The following is a 22189-nucleotide window of genomic DNA, read 5'->3' as shown; positions in this document are numbered from 1 at the left end:
CAATAACCCTTGGCTAACCTCAGAGGATAGCTTCATGTTTTCCTTCTATAAGGAATAAGGCGACTCTGACCAATTCTATTCAACATTTTACTAGTCGGGACGGTGAAGGAATATAAATAAATAAATGACATTCAGATTAGATAGAAAGAGGCAAAACTGTCTCCCTTTATAGAGCACATGATCTTATACATAAAACATCCCAAGAAATCAACTAAAACAGGGTTTGGAATAAACTACTATAACAATGTGTCAGGATAAGAAATTGATACATAAATATCAACTGCACTTCTACACACTAGCTCTGAAAAATCAAAAAAAATTGAAATTAAGAAAACAATCTCATTTACAATAGCAGCAAATGAATCATTTGAAATAATTTTAACAAAAGGAGTGCCCTGCTTGTATACTGTATACTATAAAATGTTGAATAAAATTAAACAAGATTCAGACAAATTAGGAGGCATCTCATGTTCATGGACTGGAACATTTGAAAATGATAATACTCCCAGAAAGTGTCTACAGATTCGATGTTTTGATTCTAAAATTGATACATAAATAACCAAAAGAGTGTTGGAAAACACACTTTTTCATTTCACAACTGATTACAAAGCGACAGTAACCATGACAGTGTAGTAGGGACAGAAGGATAGTGATTCAATCAATCAATGCAATTCAATCAATGCAATAAAAGTAAGCGTTCAGAAATAAGCTCACATTTATCAATGATTTTTAACCCACGTACCTAGAAAGTTCAGGGGAGAAGGAATAACCTTTTCAACCAACAGTGCTCAGGCAACTGGATATCCACACCCATAGAATGAATTTGGGTCTCTACCACACCATACACAAAATGACACCCAAAACAGATCATATGCTTTAATGTAAGCACTAAAACTATCAAGCTCCCTGGAGAAAAAATAGGAATAAATCTTAATGATCTTGTATTATGGCCTACTATTTTTAGGCATGACATCAAAAGTATGCACAGTGGAAGAAAAAAAGATGTTCACCAAAATCTAAAACTTTTGCATTTCAAAGGATTATCAGGAAAATGAAAACAACGCTTATAATGGGAAAAAATATTTTCAAATCACATATTTGACAAGGGAAGGTGTCCAGAATAAAATAAAATCTTTTAAAGTGAGTCAATTAAAAGACAAATACTCCAATTATAAAATGAACGAGGGATTATAAAAAGACACTCCTCCAAAGCATGTCTCCAAATGGTCAGTAAACACATGATATGATGCTCAACACTACAGTCATCAAGAAAATGCAAACCAAATCTACACTACGATGCCACTTCACACCCACTAGGATGTATAAAATCAAAACATGTAATGATAAGTGGTGATGAGGGTGTTCAGAATTTGGATACCTCATGTATTGCATTGTTAGTGAGAATATAAAATGGTAGACTTTGTAAAACCTTTTGGCAGTTACTCAAAGCACAACACATACACTTATCTTATGACCCAGCAATTCCATTCTAGAAAGGTATATATGCCAGAAAAATTAAAAATTCCCACTTGTACATGACTCTTCATAGAAGCATTATTCTAAGACCCCAAAAGTAGAAATCACCTAAATGTTCATCAACTGATGAATGGATAGACAAAGTACAGTGTATCCATACAGTGATGAGTGTGGTCAGGTCCACAGAGTCAGAAGTGATTAGGGACTACCTGAAGTGGGTGCAGAAGACTGTGGGTTGGGAGGTTAGTAGTGTGGGAATGTGGAATGACTGTTAATGTGTACAGAGATTTTTGTGGGATGATGGACATGTTCTAAAATTACATTGTAGTGATGGCTGTCTAAATCTTTAAATATAAAAATTAACCAAAGAATGAATAAAAGAGGTTTTTCTTTCTTCAGTAACGAGATTCATCTTTCTTATCTTCAGGCTAGAGATGGTAAAGTCTAGCCCAAGGTTACTCTATGATGCTTTCTAGTTACCTTATTAATGCATCTTTGCAAGTAATCATCTTGTAAGTCAATATTCCTTAAGTTATCCAGTTTTTATAGCTCCCTTGATTGTTCTCTATTAAATACCCTAAACAATAAGGTGATCTATGAAGGGGAGGGATGAGTAACACAAGACTGTATTCACTAGGGTATTTCCCTGAGTTTTTTTAACTACATAAAACAAAACGCATTTATCAGTTTGTAGATTTAATTCTACCACACTTCACTGTGATTTATATTGTCACACATCTGTTACTTGGAAGAAATTCTGCTAATTTGCCTTTTTTTTTCTCAAGGAGATTTATTGTGGTGCTACATAAGAATTAGAAAATTATTTAGACATATAATCAGAACTTTGTTCTGAACATTATTGCTAGTGTTACCAATTTAAAAAATATAAAAGTATCTTACCTTATGAGTACCAAACCACGGTATAGACAATAAATAAATATTTAAAAACCCACACTTCTCATAAGATAGTGATTTATTGGGATTTCACAATTACTGTTTGTCAACAACAGCCACAGACATGGTCTACATATCCTAGAAAATTGAACATCTCTCTTGCGTGGCTATTAAATTATTTTCCCTCTGTGGCAATCAAGCTTTTAAATGCTAAATCAGGGCCAAGATAAATTGTTCACAGAGCTATTGACAATTCAAAATATATGACCCTCCCAGTACCCGTTAAACATTTTCTCTCTTTACAAGTCATCTGAAGGGCTGAAACTTTCCTGTTGGATTAAATGGTAATTCATGAGACATATTCCTGAGTATAATAATCCCATCCATACTGGCTGGAAAACTCAAAGAGATAATAATTAAAAAAAAAAAAATCTGCTCCCCACTTGGGCCAGCAATGTTAATTATAAATTCCATTCCCTCAGAGCAAGACAAAAAGGTTTATATTATTAACCAAAGTCAATATATTAAAAAAAATTAAAAAGCACTGATTTCCTTTGGCCCGAGAGTGGGGACACCCATGCCATTGGTAAGATACTCCATGATGTATCTGGATTACCATCACAGGTAAGAAGGAACAGTCTACGCTAAAAGAAAATCCAGCCTGGCTAGGTCCAGCAACATTCATATTGCTTGCACTGGGAAATGGCACAGTGTGGTTCTGGAAAGCCTTCATTATCCTTCTTAGGGTCATTTCAGTTATCCTTTTTGTTTTACAGTTGTCCGGATATTTCATCCAGAGTACTAAGTGCTTCTTTCCATTCATTGTCCTGACAGGTCCATCAACATTGAAACTGAAACAGAGACCTAACCAAGCAAGTCAAAGTTTATCTTCAAACAATTTGGCAAGAATGGTGGACACGTGACAATCCTTGAAGGGCTCTCCAGGACACTGAGCACTGAAAATAAAAGAAGTTCCCACACTTCCAGGAAGTGGCTGATTGTTTTATAACCATGGTAAAATGTAGCCATCAGCACCAGTTTTAACCTGATTAAACAATAAATGACAGTTCTCTACAGTTTGGGGAACAAACATTATGAGAACTGGATTTTAACAGCTAACCTTATTCCAGTGCATAAACCATTGGAAATTCCATGCAGTGATAGCTCCTTACTTCTAATTTTAGCCAATCAAAAAAAAAAAAAAAAAAATCACTCCAGTGCACAGTTGACCCTAAGAACATACTGCACAGGGGAAATCGCCCCCATCTGGACCTGGCTCCACTCTTGGTTTCTCTTCTCCTCTTTTGCTCTTTTCCTGGTGCTCTTTTTCTCAGTGGGGTGTGGGTAATAGAACAGCCATGGGCTTTTGGGGACCTTTAACTATTTTCTTTTCTTTTTTGTTTATAAAAACACTAAACATTCAATTCCAGAGAACCAAAAATCCCACCTCATGAGCAAGTAATCAGTGGAGGACTCTGCTCTCAGAAAAGGTCCAGTGCTTGGGGTTTAGTGAGCTATGGTTATTACCTTAAAATTATTATTTCTAACTTTGAGTGTGTGTTTTAAAAATGAAATGCAATGGATCAATGAAGGCTAAGTTAGCTTGGGTCCTTGGTTCATGTGCAATCGCACTGCTCAACACCATTCTGCATTCTCAGGGAAGAGGGTTGCTGAGAACCTTCCTAATCCCACTCAGCCACCACTGCCAAACTCTGCTTCTCTAATGAGAGCCTGGGAATTGTTAGGAGGAGGGTCCAAATACCAGGCCTAATCCTGTAAGGGTCTATATTTATTCTCTCCAAGAAAATGTGACATTATATGGCAAAACAAAAATGCCAGGACAGATCACTTGACACATCATGGGAGAAAGGAAAAGGGGATTCTTCCCCTGCTTTTGGGGAAAAAAAAAAAGGATCTTGCATTTTTATTTTGTACTGGAACTTTCAAATTATGGACCTGGCTCTGTTCCAGCGAACACATTTCTCAATGCCAACCAACCAACTGCCTCATGGTTCTACAAGTGACACCAATTCACTCATGTCAATGAAAGCCAGCCAATCCCTGACCACTATGCTCCCTAAAATCCCTGTATAAAATCAACAGCCTGCTCATCCAGGAGTGATTGTACTTTACAAAGATATTTAAGTTTCAAAAAATATTCAGTTTGTTGCACTTGCTGTTGTCTGTTATCTACTTCCAATACTGTGTGATGGTTCTCTAATTCGACAGAACCAACAATCGGCTGTGTAAGGATGTCAGAGATCTGGTAGGTTTCCAGTTCTTTGGATACTGAAAAGGATGTTTTGAAAGAGAGGGTTGTATTTAGAATTGGTAAGATGTGGTACAAAATAGCATTGATCTTGTTCTCCAAAGAAAACTTTCCCTGTGATCCAGGAAAGAACTTCATTGCTGACTAAGAATTTGGCTTTCATAACTTAATCATTCAATCAGAAGGGAAACTAAGAAAAACTCTTTCCACCTAATTCTACCTATGTAATGGCCAAATTGCAACTGTTTAATAAATATTCAATTGAATAAATTTATTCAAGGATACATTAATGAATAATTGAATGTTCCTCTCAACCTCTAAGTGAAATCACATTCAAAATGGAAACAAATGAAATGCAAAGTCTAGAAAACGGAACACTTAGAATCAGAGCACTGTGGTACGAGCAAAATGAAAATGTACTGGAAGTTCCTAAATACATAGATCATGAAGCTTCTAGACCACATAGAAAACATCATAAAAGTGCATACATATAAGAAAGCTAAGCAATAAGGCTTACTAGGAATCTAAGACAAAGTCAAGAAGCAAAAGCAACTGTGGCCCAAACCTACTCTCTACTTTGTTTTATCTGCTTGAGCTGACTGAGTTAGGTGACCAAAACAAGTCTGGAAATGTATTTTCACATGCATGCTATGCAATGAAAATGCTTTATATATAATAGTTTGGGGGGAAAGTAATAAAAGAAACTTTTACATGATTCTGTATAGAAAGTCCACTCTTATTTACTTATTGACTTCCCATACTCTGAAGACAAGTAAATGGTAATACATGTAAAAATTTATTTTGCCCTATCATTATTATAAAAAACATTGAGATATTTGTAATACACAAATTATGAAAAGAATTCATTAGTCTCCACTTTATTATTAACCAAATTCTCAGAGTGATATAAAATTCAAGAGTCTTTCTCCAATAAAACTAGTCAGAATCATATTAACAACTCTGTGGTGGTATTTTATTGCTATTTCTCATCTAATATTTCCCATAATGCACTTGATTGACTATAAGACATTATGACTGTTGTAACTGCACAGTCTGTTAGCTTAACAGGTTTATAGTCATTGGCATTTATTTTTCCTAGTAGGGGGAGCATTTTAGCACATTATAAAGTACAAATAAATGAAATGATAGAATTATAGATTCTTCTGTTGTTTTGCAACTCTTTTGTTTGGCTGTGGTTTGATTTCTTTTATAGTTTGGTGAAATAAACAGAAAAGAAGAAAGCTGCGGAAGAGACTATCATGTAGCAAAAAGGTTCTTATAAAGAACCTAAGTCTTTATCTAGTACCACATGTAGTCAAGTTGTGCTTTATATGGTTGCTCTAGTACTTCTATTACCCTCCTTATTGAATCCAGGCTTTTGGTTTTCAGGGCTTTATATCACTGATCATGTATTAATATAATTTTATCCTACATATGCATGTAAGTAGGTGTCCTAGCTTTAGAAGTATATTTTCATCTACTCTTCCAAAAATGAACTTAAAAAACAGAAGTTTGTAGGCTAAAAAGTAAATAATGGAAAGGGAATTTTTTTTACTATAAAAAACAAAAAAAATAATATTTACTCAGGGCAAAGAGTCTTTTCAACACAAAAATTAAAAAAAAAAATGGACGTATTGAGACGCCTAGGTGACTCAGTCAGTTAAGCATCTGCCTTCGGCTCAGGTCATGATCCCAGGGTCTTGGGATCAGTCCTGCACTGGGCTCCCTGCTCATCAGAGAGCTTGCTTTTCCCTCTGCCTTCTGCTCCCCCTGCTTGTCTCTCAGTAATAAGTAAATAAAATCTTTAAAAAAAATTAAAATTAAAATTGAAGTATTTCTAATTTGAGTAAGAAATGTGTTGAAACAGGGGCATCTGGGCTCAGTGGGTTAAAGCCTCTGCTTTCGGCTCAGGTCATGATCCCAGGATCCTGGGATCGAGCCCCACATTGGGCTCTCTGCTCAGCAAGGAGCCTGCTTCCTCCTGTCTCTCTCTCTCTCTCTCTCTGCTTACTTGTGATCTCTGTCAAGTAAATAAATAAAATCTTTAAAAAAATGTATTAAAACATTATCATATATCTTCTCTATGTTTCTTTTATTCTAAGGTATAATGTTGATTTGTCTGAAATAAACATGGAATGCTTTTATTCTTCCTCTGTGAAATCAAACAAAATATACCTGTGAGCAATTATGTCTGGTGAAGGAGAGAACGTTCCAAGATAATTGTGTACATCTAGAATGATGAAAATATACAAATCATGGACTTGAGAACAATTAAAATTTTTCAACATGAGTTTTAAAAATTTATACTTTACATGGAAAGACAGAAAATAAAGGGAACCTTCCCATGAATTTCCATATATTTGAAAATAAGAAATACAGTTACTAATACACCTCAGGTGAAACAAAGTACCACAATGGAAAATAGAAAATAACTAGTATAAAATAATTTAAACTCAATGAAAAAAGAAGGGGATATGACTAAAGATCCTACAGGCATTGAAATATCTGAAGAAGATATTGCAGTATTTATGACAATGTTTCTTAAAATATAGATGATATGACAAAATTCCTAGAAAAATACAAACTACCAATACCCACGGAAGAAACAAAATCTGCATAGCTCTACAACAAGTAAAGAAATTAAATCAATAATTGCTTTACTTCACACAAAGAAAATGCAGTATCACAAGTGAATTTTGCTAATTTTATAAGTACATCACAAAAAAGAACAAATCTCAAAGTATGCCTTCAATACCATACATTATTTTTATCCTGCTAAATTCCAGTTCTATTCAGTTCTGTTATCAGAATCCCATGCATATCACTATCCATATGGGAACAGTGGTTTTTTAAGCCAGGAAGACAGATGTGGAAAGCATCATTTCTGTGATGTGATCAGTATCCAATATGCTGAGCAAAAACCGTATCCTAGAAATTTAGCATCCTACTATGTTCTCAGTGCACTCATTCTTTCCAAGATATTAATACTGTCACCTTCCAACCCCTCTTCTTCTGATAAACCTTGACATGATAAGGCCTTTGACAGTAAATCTGGATGAGATAGCATGAAATTGCTTGAATTGAGCTTCAAAATTCTGAGCTTCAAAATTCAAAAAAATAATAATAATAATTTAAAAACTGAGTTCTAGGGGTGCCTGGGTGGCTCAGTGGATTAAGCCACTGCCTTTGGCTCAGGTCATGATCTCAGGGTCCTGGGATTGAGCCCTGCATCCAGCTCTCTGCTCAGCGGAGAGCCTGCTTCTCCCCCCACCCCTCTCTGCCTGACTCTCTGCCTACTTGTGATCTCTCTTACTGTCAAATAAATAAAATCTTAAAAAAAAAAAACAAACCTGAGTTCTATACTAAAAAACAAATTCTTTTTTTCTGCCAAAAAAATGTGATGCCATTTTTTAGTATGTTACTGAGAGTATTCAAATTTAAAATGAGATTTTACGAACACCAATGCAATTGAAATACAGGCCCTCTCATTTATTTAAAAAAAAAAAAAAGTTTTTCTGTAAGTGAAAAAAAATGTTTATCTTGATCCTCTATCTTTGAGTAATTTCAGAAAATCATCAAGGGAGAAAAATTTGCAGAGAAAAATTCTCAAAATGCTTATACTTACACCTGAGTGGTTTATCCTACTTTCATACTTAAGAAAAACTTTTTAAAAAAGGACAAAAGTTCAGCTCAGCTATGAATCAACTTCAGCATGGTAAACAGGCTAGTATTACCATTGCTAACAAAACTGAGAAAAGATTGAACCATTTCAGTATATCACATTATCTATGCAATAAATGACCTAACAAAACTACTTGGGGCCACCAACCAAAACTTAGAAAAGATCGAACCATTTCAGTATACCATATTACCTATGCTGTACATGAACTGTGCGATAGCATTTTTCACCTCCACAGAATGGTTTGCTGGAAACGTAAAGAGAACAACCAGCATGGGAGCGGGACAGCAGGAAATGATGGTCATGAGTGTGGAATTCTTTCAGGTTAGTAATAGATTCCCAGGTTTTCCCAGCCGATAGGGAATGCCAAAGGCCATGACCAGAGGGCAGAGCTTGGTGGCTAACTTAATTAAAATCCCAGAAATATAAACAATCAAGAGAAAGAAATCCAAGTATAACACTAATAAAATCATTAGTGCAATGAAAAAGTCAATATAAGACCTATTTCTTTGAAAATACAAAATTGATAAACCTGTAGCAAGACTGACCAAAAAACATATTGAACTTAACTAAAATAAGAAATGAAAGAGAAGTTTCAACCAACACTACAGAAATCCAAGAATTATAAGAGATTGCTATGAAAAATTATATGCCAACGGATTGGACAACCTAGAAGACAGAAATACCTAGAAAGATACCATCTTCCATGACTTAACAAGGAAAGCATAGAAAATCCAAACAGACTGATTACAAGCAATAAATATAATCTGTAATAAGAAGCCTCCCAGCAAACAAACTTCCAGGATGATATGTTTTATCAGATAAATTCTACTTAACATTCACAGAAGAGTTAATACCAGTTCTGCTCAATGATTCCATTCTATACAAAAACATTCCTTTACAAGGAAAAAAAAAAAAAAAAAGGAAGGAAGCAAGTAAGCAAAAAAGAAAAGAAAATGACGGGTCAATATCCCTGATGAACTTGAATGAAAAAAACATAAATAAAATATAAACAAACCAAATTCAACCAAATAAATAAGGATCATTCACCAATATCAAGTGGGATTTATTCTAGAGATTTTAGTATGTTTCAGTTTTCACAAATCAACATGATACACATTAACAAAGATAAAAATCAATGCATCAAGTCAATAGGTAAAGAATAGTGTCTAACATAATTCAATATCTGTTCATGATATTTCATGATAAAAACTCTCAACAAAGTGGGTGTAGACAGAACATACCTCAAAATAATAAAGACCATATAAGGCAAAGTCACAGCTGATATTCTACTAAATTGCAAAAAGCTCAAAGCTTTCTCTCTATGATAAGGAGTAAGACAAGGATGCCCAGTTGCACCATTTTTATTCACCATACTGCTGAAAGTGCTAGCCACAGCAATCAGAAAAGACAAAGAAGTTAAAGACATCCATCCTGGTAAGAAAAAAATAAAATTATCACTATTTGCATATGACAAACCACCATGTACAGAAAACACTGAAGATTCTGGAAAAAAAAAAAACTAACTAACAAACAAAAACCTCTTAGAATAATTTCAGTTTTGGAAGCAAATAATGTAACTTATAAGGGATTAATATAAAAAATATATAAAATAATTCTTACAACCTGACACTAAAAAATGAGTACACATTTAGTTTATAAAAATCTGTTGAAATTCTAGACTAATAATGAACCAGCACAAAGAGAGTTTAAGAAAATCCATTTACATTAATATCAAAAATAATAAAATACCTAAGAATAAATTTCACAAGGAGGTGAAAGACTATATACTCTGAAAACTATAGATATGGATGAGAGAAACTGAAGACACTAGTAAGTACAAATATATACCATGTTGATGGACTGGAAGAATCAGTATTGTTAGGATGGCTATACTGCCCAAAGTAATCTATAGATTCCGTGTGATCCCTACCAAAATTCCAGTGGAATTTTTCACAGAGCTACAACAAATAATCCTAAAATTTGTAGACCACCACAAAGGAACTCTAATGCCAAAGCAATCTAGAGAAAAAATAAAGCTGGATGTATCACAATCCCAAAATTAAAACTACACTACAAACCTTCAGTAACGGAAACAGTTATGTTACTGGCACAAAAACAGGCAAATAGATCAGTAGAAAAGAAGAGAGAGCCCAGAAATCAACCCATGATGATATGGTCTATCTATGAAAGAAGACAAGAATATATAATGGGGGAAGGTCTCTATAAATGGTGCTGGCAATACTAAACACCTACATGCAAGAGAATGAACCTGGACCGCTTTCTCATACCATATATAGAAACAAACTCAAAATGGATTCAAGACTTAAATGTGAAACCTGTAACCATAAATATCCTAGAAGATAACATAGGCAGTAAAATCTTGGACACTGACCTTAGCAATATTTTTTTGAGATCTGTCTCCTGAGGCAAGAGCAACAAAAGCAAAAATAAACTATTGGAGCTACACAAATTAGAAAGCTTTTGCACAGCTAAGGAAGATTGTCAACAAAAATGCTACATTATGAATGGGAGCAAATAATGCAACTGATAAGGGATTCATATCCAAGATATATAAAATAATTCCTACAACCTGACACCAAAAAAAGCAATCTGATTAAAAATGACAGAGAACTTAAATTGACATTTTTTCCAAAGATATATATATGGTCAACAGATATAAGAAAAGATGTTCAGCCAGACAAATCATCACAGAAATGCAAGCCAAAGCCACAATGGGATGTCACCTCACACCAGTCAGACTGACTAGTATCATAAAGACAAGAAATAACAACTATGAGTGAGAATAAAGAATAAAGGTGACTCTCGTGGACTGCTGATGGGTATGCAGATTCGGGCAGCCACTGTAGAAAACAATATGGAGTGCTGTGAAGTGTGTAAACCTGGTGATTCACAAACCTGTACCCCTGGAGATAAAAATATATGTATATAAAAAATTAAAAATTAAAAAAAAAAGAAAACAATATGGATGTTTCTCAAAAATTGAAAAAATAGCGCTACTATATAATCCATGGGTTCCAGTTCTGAATACTTCCACAAAGAAGTAAAAACACCAGCTCAAAAAGATAAAAGCACTTCTGTGTTTACTGCAACATTATTTACAATAGCCTAGATATAGACACAACCTAAGTGCCCATCAAGACATGAATGGACACAGAAGATGTGGCGTGTATATCCACGTCCAGGAAACATTACTTGCCCATAATGAAGATGAAGATCTTGCCATTTGTGACAACATGAACGGACCCTAAAGGGTATAATGCTGGCTGTAAGAAGCAAAAAACAAAACAAAACAAAGAAAACCCACAAAACACAAAAACACCATATCATTTCATTTGTATGTGGAATCTAAAAAAGAAAACAAATAAACAACAAAAAAAACAAACAGACTCACAGGGAACTGGCCATTGCTGGGGTTGGGGGAAGAGAGGGCAAGAGGATGGGGGAAATAGGTTAATTAGAATGAGAATACAAACTTCTACTTAAGTTACAGTAAGAGGGTGCCTGAGTGGCTGTCGGTTATGTGTCTGCCTTTGATTCAAGTCATGATCCCAGGTTCCGGGGATCGAGCCCCACATCAGGCTCCTTGCTCAGCAGCAAGTCTGCTTCTCCCTCTGTCTCTCTCTGCTGATGCTCGCTTTTTCTCTGTCTAGCCTGCATGCATGCTCACACATTTTCTCTCTCTCTCTCATGATAAAAAAATAAACTAAAAAAAAAATAAGTTACAGTAAGACAGTACTAACATTGTATGGTGACAGACGGTTAAGGACACATCATGGTGACCATTTCTTGATGTATGTAAATATGCAGGATCACTATGAAGTTCTATACTTCAAACTAATACTACCTGTCAACTATAACTCAATTAAAAACAAATACAAGAAAACATAAAAAGAATTCAATAAAAGTAAGAAGACTTTCTGGATCTAAAAGCATTATTTTCCAGTCAGCAATATATTAAATAGTATGGAGTGAAGCCTGGTGAATGCTCAAGCCAGTTTAATGGTCTAAAAAAAAAACCAACCAAACAAAGAACTACTTCAAAGTCAGATGAAAAATATAAAGAAATGGAACTCAGAAGGAAAAATAATAAAAGGAAGAACATTGATCCATGATAGCTAACATGAGCATATTATAATGCACTGATGCACTAAGCACATACTTGGCCTGAACACTGGTTAATTAATCTCTTGAATATGGATTAACGGGGCATCTCATTCTTCAGCTTGTATAAATCTTTCAATTTCCTAAGTTAATCTGAATGTTCCATTCTTCATTTGTCCTCTATTACACATTAGGTATATTTCTCAGGACATAGTATGTCGATGAAGTAATTCATTTATAGATGATGACATCGATCCATGACATCACATTCCAGAACTTTTAACCACTCTAGCTTTTGTTCCTTTGATTTTCCTCCTCCCTATGGCTGCCAAGAAGGACTGAGCCCTCTTGAAGGCATTAGGATTTGTAAAGGCTTGATGGGGATGAAGCTCGCAATAATTCCAAGAACAAGAAGTTTTCAGTAAATGGTACTGAATACTTCATATGAATTGTTTCATGGAGCCCTCAAAACAATTATGATATCCATCCATTATTTGCTTTGGAAAATGTATAAACCAAGGCTCTAAAATGTTAAAAAGCATGGCTACATCACACAGCGAGCAATTAGTGGAGGTTTAAAAGTAACACGAATCAGAATTTGTGTATTTCACTTAAATTTAAGTAGCAATGACAGAAGGAGTCTATATTTCATAATGGGAGATAGAGGGACACTTTCCTTGTAACGCCCAATACACAACTATGCAAGTAGTTCCATTATCAGTCTAAATTGCTGGTTTCAGCTAGACCTACACTGAAGCTATGACAGCATACAAAGGCAATTGAAAAAAAAACAAACCCACAAGTTTCTCTATACATACCACAAAATAATACCTGGGTTTCTTGTAAATAATCCACTATATCTGGATCACATGTTTGCAATTGTCTCTTATTTGCACATACCAAGCTGTGCACTCATAGCACAGACATGGCCTCAGGCTTTCAAGAGCTTCCCAGGGTTGAAAAGTCCTTGGTCTCTCCTAGAGTGTATTTGTAAATGCTTTGGTTTGTGTACATAAGCAAATACTCACTTGCCCATCTGTTTGGTTTATCATTTATCATTCCCAGCGCAAGAACGGTTTGGAAGTTGGGCCAACATAAGCTTAGAATCATGTAGAATCACCATGGACCTATTGGAGTTCCACTCTCATTACAAAATCAGTAAGGGAGAAAATGACAATTTGGCTTACAAACAACAATGCATTTGGGGACTTTGATCAGTGTGCTAGAGAGATGAATTATCACCACAGGAAAACCCAGCATTTTAAAAAGCATCCTTCTTAGAATTTGCTTAAATTTAATGAGAGTCACATTTATTGTACTGGATAATTCCACAGTTAGAGCTGAGTTCAATTATACAGGGATTAAACCAAACCATAAAGCAAGATATTTTGCTTGTTCTTAGAATTTGTTTGTGTTTTTTTCTTCTCAGTTTCCAGTTATATAGTGCCTAGAAAATGTCCTCGACTTGGTTAGTTTAAAAATCAAAGTATCTGGTAAAAGAGCTCAGAATTTATTTAAATATTGTTTTTTTTCCCTCACTATTACTATTACCTTCCTTCAGAAAACTGAATCAAAGAAACACATTTCAATATAGTTGGTTTTAAAGGAGTCAGTTTTCTGAGGGAAAAAAATCAGTAATAGAAAAATTCTGTTTTTACACAAATTAAGAGTACACTGTCCTTGATGAGCACCAAGAAATGCAGATAATTTCTGAATCATTATATTGCATGCCTGAAACTAATATAATATAAACTATACTAATATAATACTGCATGTTAACTAACCTTTATTTTTTTTAAAGATTTTATTTATTTATTTATTTGACAGAGAGAAATCACAAGTAGATGGAGAGGCAGGCAGAGAAAGAGAGAGAGAAGCAGGCTCCCTGCTGAGCAGAGAGCCTGATGCGGGACTCGATCCCAGGACCCTGGGATCATGACCTGAGCCAAAGGCAGCGGCTTAACCCACTGGGCCACCCAGGCACCCCTAACTAACCTTTATTACTTAAAACTTTAGTAATAAAGAGAGAAATCAAGGAATAAGAATCCTTAGGTAGCTCTAAACTCTGGGAGAAAGGAAAAGTTTTCTTTTTGTTTTAAGATAAATATGAAAACACTGTTGTCTCAAAGACAAGAAAGGACAATATTCACCCACATTATCTTGTTTTTTTTTAACAGTTCTGGGGAAATTAGAGTACAAATGACCATTTCCAATGAAGTCAAGTGTCCGGATAGGTTATCAACCGTCTGTCTATAAAACCACAATGGATTCTTAGAGTCCTTGTGGACAGAGTAGTTGACTAGAGGGGAGCCTTGAAGAACAGATGAAGAAAGGGCTCAAGAGGAAGCAGAATTTAATAAAAACCTAAGTGAGTAGCATCAGAAAATGGAGCTCAAGGTACACTGTGAAAATAAATATTTCTCCTTCAGAGAGGAGTCTATTTCAGTCGCTTAACTCAGCAGCATATGACTAGGCTCATATATTAAAAAAAAAAAAAAAAAAAAACCCTATCCTCACTTCTTTTCATGACATATGCCTTTTGAGGGAATATCAACTAGTCTTTCCCTTCTCACACCTCCAGCATGACCTCTCTTCCTGTGCACATTTGCAGGAAGTTTTAGGAATCTGGCATGACCAGGAGAAAAGAAGATGAGTAAGAGTGAATTTTTATCCTGAGAGGTGATGAATGTAAATTAGGATGGAAAAAAAAGGAAAAAATAATGAGAAAAGGTATATTCTGGGCATTATACATTTTCTGAGCAAAGTATGACAGGTTCTTTCAAATTATTTAAAAAAAAAAACTTTTCTTCTTAAGACACGAAAGTAGATCATGAGAAAAAGGAGAACACTGCTCAGACTAGCAGATTCACTAAAAATATCCACTAGATTTGTACATTAAGTTAGATGTGGTACAAGTGAAATTATCTTACGTGTAACATTCAAAATGTAATCAAAGAATTATTTCTTCATCATCCTCTCACCCAGATAAAAGAGCCATAACACTACAACCCATTTTTTTTAACTTCAAAACAAAGATCAGAGCTTCCTACTCATTTAATAAATCTTGAATCATCCCATTACAATATGACAAAGAAAGCACTAATACAAAAGTATAAAATATAAAAGTAACACCTCTTTTAAGAGGTCCTGAGTGAGAAAGTATACAGTGTTCATGAAAACTTACATAATTAAAGTCTTAAATAAATATATAAATAAAAAACAAAGTTATTATACCCTTAAATATAAATTGGTGGTTTCACATTTTTACGTGATTTGGGCAGTGCCCTAAAGATATCCTTAAATAACTTGTTATCAAGTAGAAATATCTAGGCTTTTACATAAAATTTACTTGGATTCTATTTTCTTCACTGCAAAATAGAACCTCAGAGATCACATTGGCAAACTTCTAGAAAAATTACACATGTGAATGTGATTGTGCTAAATATGTACCTGTGTATATGAATACTTATATCCGTATGAAAATTACACATTCTTTTCTACAGAGAATGCAAATGGGCTTTATAGTTACTACAAGGTAGTCTATACCCTGAGCTCACCTCTTTTTCCTGTGCTCTTTCTAATGATGGCATTTTTGTAACCACTTCCATGTATATCTTAATGCCTGGAGGTAAGATAGGTGGCCCTTATTTTAGAATAATTTTCATCTCACTTTTCAAAGTATCCAGATTTCCTTAAAATTCTTGCCAAAAGACCTCCCCTCTCCACCCCTCTAATACCATGTTTACTTCATCTCTCGAATCTCACTTTGCCTCATGCCTTTATTGCTCAGACAGTGGTATTTCCACACCCACTTCTGTCAACAGAAACTGGTAGAACTTCAAGAACAAATACACAAATATAATCAAAGGTTTCAACCCCACCTCTGCTGACAGATGAACAATTAAACATAAAATCAGTAAAAATATAGTAGACTTAAACAACAATATCAACCAACTAGATCCAACTAGCAATTACAGAACACTCAGTGGAATACAATTTTTTCATGTGCAAAAAAAACAAAATTAATAACAGAACACTTATCAATATATTTGAAGGAACTGATGTCAGTTGAAATACATTTTCTGACCACAATGGAATAAGTAAGCAATTACAGAAAGATATCTAGAGAACTATAAGATATAGAATATCAAAGAGATTATACCCATAAACTACCTATCTCAAATATTTTGACCAGAATAAAAATAATAACACCATATATTAAATTTTGGGTAATTTAAGTGCATTTGTATTGATAGAGTAAATCATGGTTCTAAATGTATATAATAGAGAAGAAAAGCCTCAAATCCATTGTTCTAGCTTTTATAATACAAACCAACAAACAAACAACACAATAGAGAGTTCAGAAAAACACGAACAGACTGCTAATACTTGACAAAGATCCAAAGGCAATCCAGTGACGAACAGGTACTTTTTGCAGCAAATTGTGCTGGAATAATTGGTATCCATTAGTACAAAGAGTGACTGGAATGCAGACTCCACAACATATTCAAAAAGTGTATTCACAACAAATCTTGGGACTAAAGGTAAAACTGAAAACTATCAAACTTTTAGAAGTCAACTTTGTGTTATGCAAACATTTCTTGGAGAGGACGCCAATATCACAGGCCATGAAAGTAAACTGGGTGAGATAGTTAAGCAATGTGACAGGTCTCAGGACCCAGCATTACACTCCCACACTAGTGTTCTCAGAAACTTTATTTTCAGTAGCCAAAACTGGAAACAAAGCATCTGTCCTTCAACAACTGAATGAATAAACAATTGTAGAATATTCCTATGATGAGTTAGTGATAAGCAAGAAGAGCACACGAGATGTTTATATGACAGACGAATCTCATATGACATCGAGAGGTCAGAAAAAAGTGCAATTTCATTAATATTAAATTCTAGAAGATCAAACTAGCACATACCAACAGAGGTATGGACTCTACCCTCAAAAAAGGTCTAGTGCTTGAGGTTTAATGATATATGGTTATAACCTTAAAATTATGATTTCCTATAATTAGAATATATGCTTGATTTCAGCTCAGGTCATGATCTCAGGGTCCTGAGATCAAGTCCTGGTCAGCACTCATCAGCAAGTCCGCTTGGATTCTCTCTCTCTCCCTCACTCTCTGCTCTGCCGTCTGCTTCTCCTATCTCTATCTCTATCTCTATCTCTCTCTCTATCATCTCCATCTCTATCTATCTCTGTCTAAAACATTGCCACAGAAGGGAAAAGAACTCGTGGGATTGATGGATAGGTTAAATGTTTGATCATAGGGATGGCTTCATAGTTGTAGACCTATGTCAGAACTTTTCAAACAGTGCATTAAATTTTAAATATGAGACGTTTATTATATGTTGATTTACTGCAATTAATTAGTTGAAAATATATACAACATATATTACTTCATGTCTTGTCACCAGATGCTTTGGCCATGTCTATGCCTTCACTTTAATTGACAAATCAGGAGTATTTGTCACACCTCACTATTCCTTCTTTCTGGAAAGGCTTACTTCCATTTAAACTCTACTTTTTCTCTCTCCTCTCTGATTGCTCTTATCAATCTCCTTTTTAGGTTGTACTATTTCTGCTCGGAGTATCTCTGCTCAACCTTTCTATATTGGAACACTCTTTGCATTTAATCTTCCATAGCCCAGTGACTTAAAATGCCCTCACAGTGCTAACTACCCCCAAATACAAACCTCCATGCTCAATTTCTTCCAAGCACTCTAGATGCATACATTTTCTTTTAAGATTTTATGTATTTATTTGACCCCCCCCCACACACACACACACAGAGAGAGAGGGAGAACAGAAGCAGGGGGAGTGGTAGAGGGAGAAGTGGACTCCCTGCAGGGCTGGATCCCAAGACCCTAGGATCATGACCTGAGCCAAAGGCACATTTAGTGACTGAGCCACCTAGGCACCCCTAGATGCATACATTTTTAAATGGATATTCGTACTAGGCTTCTTAAACATATCACATTCAAATGAAACAATTGACTTTAACACTTTTTTCTCATTTTTCACCATTTTAGTAAATGGTAGCAGTGCAGATCCCTTCTGCTTAAAGCTATTATTGTCCTTACTGTGGTCTTCCCTCCCAACTTCTATCCAATCTAACAGAAAGTCTTAATGTCTCTATCCTCAGCATATAAAAGAATTCAATCATCTCTGTCAATTTCTACCACAAAGTTTTATTTAAACTATTATCTCTTGCTTGGGCTACTACAATAGTTGTCTTATTTTCATATAATCCTTTTGCCATGCAGAATGGTACTTAAAAATCATTAATGAGATTTCTGTTCCTAAATCACTTAAAAGCCACCTATAATTTCTTTTTTGAATTTTATTTATTTATTTATTTGAGAGAGAGAGAGGAAGCAGAATGTGTGAGAGAGAACAGGAGTAGGGTCAGGGGCAGAGGGAGAGAGAGAATCAAGCTAACTTCCCGCTGAGCAGACAGCCTGATGCAGGGCTTGATCCCAGGACCCTGAGAACATGACCTGAGCCAAAGGCAGATGCTTAACTAACTAAGCCACCCAGGTACCCCAGAACCTACCTATAGTTTTTTTTTTTTTTAATCACTCTTTTAATACAATCCCTAACTTTTTATGCTCCCCACTTCATCTCCCATCATCCTCTCAATTGTCTCCTGGGACCCATGCATACTGGTCTACCATCAATGCCTAATCACACTGTACTTGGTGAGGGCTAGAATTAGAATCGGCTGGTTAAGGTAAAGAAACAAGAACCAGAATACTTGGCTTCATTTCTTAGTTTTATCACTATTTCTTATGGGATCATGGTCAGAACTGAGACAACTATAGTAACTGAAAGACAAATTTGGAAATATGGTCTCTATGACCAAAAGCAGAGAAGAAAGACAGATATTGATAGGAATTAGCAATGTTCATCCCATCTTTTCTCCTTGCCCAGATTTTTCCTAAGGAACTTTAATTTTTTAAGTGGTATAACCCCTTTAACGTTAATTTTATTAAAATTACATAAGGTATAATATCTTTAACTGAATTTTCAAAAGAACTATCGTCTTCATATTAAGTTGTCCTTGAGTTCCCATCCTGATTTATTCCAGTTCCCAAGAACTGCTTTGACAAACTGAGTGCCTGAGTGTGATGTATGTCATGTTTTAGGTCTGAATGATCATGAGTACAGTTCTGCCAACATAACAACAGCCCAGAAACATAAGATAAGCTTGAAGAAATGCTTGTAAGCAAAATCTGTCATGCTATGCTGACTAGAATTGCCTTGTTCAGGTGGCAGTAAGCTCAGCTTTCAAGAGTTTCCAAGAAGTCATCAGCTCTGAACCATCCAAGTAGATTTAGCCAATGTTTCATCTGGATTTCCACAGAAATTTATAATTCATGTCTTGAGAATAATCACCCATTAAAAAAATTAAATGTCTTTCTGGACACCTAGACTGCGAGTTACTCAAGAATAGGAACACCAATTCTGTAAAATGAAGGACACCTTCTCTTCAACTTCAAGTCACTTCACTTGTGTTATTAACTCTAGCATGCCTCCTGCTTTCTTTGACCAACTTAATGATTTTTAGAGAGAATATGCATATGCATGAGTAGGGGGAGGGGCAAAGGGAGAGAGAATCTTAAAGAGGCTCCACACATAATATAAAGCCAGTCAAGGGGGTCAGTCTCACAACCCTGAGATCATGACCTGAGCTGAACTCAAGAGTCAGATGCTCAACCAACTGAGCCACCCAGGCTCAAGTTAACCCTCGACCAAGTTATTCTTAATCACTGTATAATAATCTTCTTTTAAGAATGATACAAATCATTTGATATATTTGCTGATTATTTACATTAAAATATTGGTGCTAATTTCTTTTAGTGTTAGAGTTAGGGTTTAAAAGACCCTGGAGATAGAATGAGACACACACACACACACACACACACACACACACACACACAGAATGTCTCTGCTAGCTCCAGGTGCCTTGAGCAGCAGACCCCAAAGAGAAGTATGATTTTCAAGAATGAGCAAAAGATAAAATTATATTCAGGATGCGTTCTCTAGTCATGAGTTTATCTTATTTCCCAACTCATGTGCATTTAATGCTGAGACACACTGCTCAGTGTTCCTACAAAGGAGGAGGATATGACAAAACAGAAATCCTCTCTAAAGAGAAAGAGGTAGAAATCCCATTCTTTTGGCCTAAAGGTGTGCAGAAAGAACAGGGGACAGACTGGAGAAGAGCAGGACAGCAATTAGAGGGATTACAAGGGGCAACTAAGAACATCAGGGCAAGTGACACAATTCCCAAGGTGTATACTGCATGAAACTTTAAGATCTTGAGAGAAGCTTGATTGTGATCTATTTTGTAATCCAGTATGAAGTATGAGTACTGGGATGACACAGACAGAAGGTGCTAAGAAGGTTAAGAATAAGACAAATCCCATGGCTTCCTATGGGCTGTATTTAATGTTAGGGCATCCAGAAGGTTCTACATGCCCCAGTGAATTAACAGAGAAGTGCTAAGAGATCTAGTAGGACAGAGACATTTTGGGACTGAGAAGAAACATATCAGGAGTGATATTTTTACAACAGAACACAAGCAGTGTGGACTACAAGCTTCAACCATTACAGCCTGCCAAATGCCAGTGAAGAGTAGGGCTGTCTTTTGGGGCAGCAGTACAGTGTAGAGGCAGGACCAACCAGCATGGATCAGAGGACACTAAGAACCAGAAAAGAGTTTGCCCATCCAAAGGCCCAACTCCAATACCTGGTAGTCAAGTAAGCTCCTTCCAGCAGAAGAAACAGAGTGAGGGAATCTGCAAGACACAGCATTTGTCCCCCCAAAGACTGCATCTAACCACAAGTACTAAAGAAACAGAAAATGAAGTTTTAAGTGTACTTTTACTTTCTCACACATTTTCTAGCAACCATATTGGGTACTAAACCAGTTCTAGAAAGGGAAATACATGTAAGAGCTTTTCTCAGATTCTTTAAAATCCCCATGTAGCATTTATTCCCACCTTGGATTAAAATAGGAAAGCTAAGGATGCTAAGACTCCAGATGTGATACTATAACACCAAATGTTCAGAGGCAAAGAGAAAATAAGAAGAAAATAAGAGAGAGAGACAGAGAAAGAAAGGAAGAGAGCAACAGAGACAGAGACAGAGGGAGAGAGAAAGATAAATAGGGACATTTACTGTCTAGTTCCCTTTAGAGACTCTGAATTTCAAAGTCCTCAATTCAACTCCGGTTACAAAAGCTCAGTCCATTAAAGGGATTCCTTATGCTGCATTTAACTGTACTTGTGCTTTGTAGGGCAAGAAAAATTCCACAAGCAGGCAAGAAAGAGAACCCAGAGCCAAAAATTCAAACACTAAGACAGACTGAAAACTTTCTGTCAAACCACAAAATAGACCATGTGAGTTGTGCACAACAAACCCAGCTCATATTCATTGCCTCTGAGGCCAGAAGCTAAGAGACTGGAAAAGAACTTTATAATCTTCATATGCAAAAGAATCACCTGGTGAGATTTTAGCTAAAAATAAATAAATAAATAAGTCAACCCCAGAGACATTATGATTCAACTGATCTGTAAGCATCCATGTCACGTCTTTTGTTGTTGTTGTTAGTCACTATACAGTACATCATTAGTTTTTGATGTATAACACCCAGTGCTCCATGTAATACATGCCCTCCTTCCTAATACCCATCACCAGGCTAACCCATCTCCTGACCCTCCTGGAGATT

The sequence above is a fragment of the Mustela nigripes genome, chromosome 12 (genome assembly GCF_022355385.1).
Source record: "Mustela nigripes isolate SB6536 chromosome 12, MUSNIG.SB6536, whole genome shotgun sequence".
Taxonomy (NCBI): Eukaryota; Metazoa; Chordata; class Mammalia; order Carnivora; family Mustelidae; genus Mustela; species Mustela nigripes.
The sequence above is the reverse complement of the archived record's forward strand: the minus strand, read 5'-3'. Positions refer to the sequence as shown.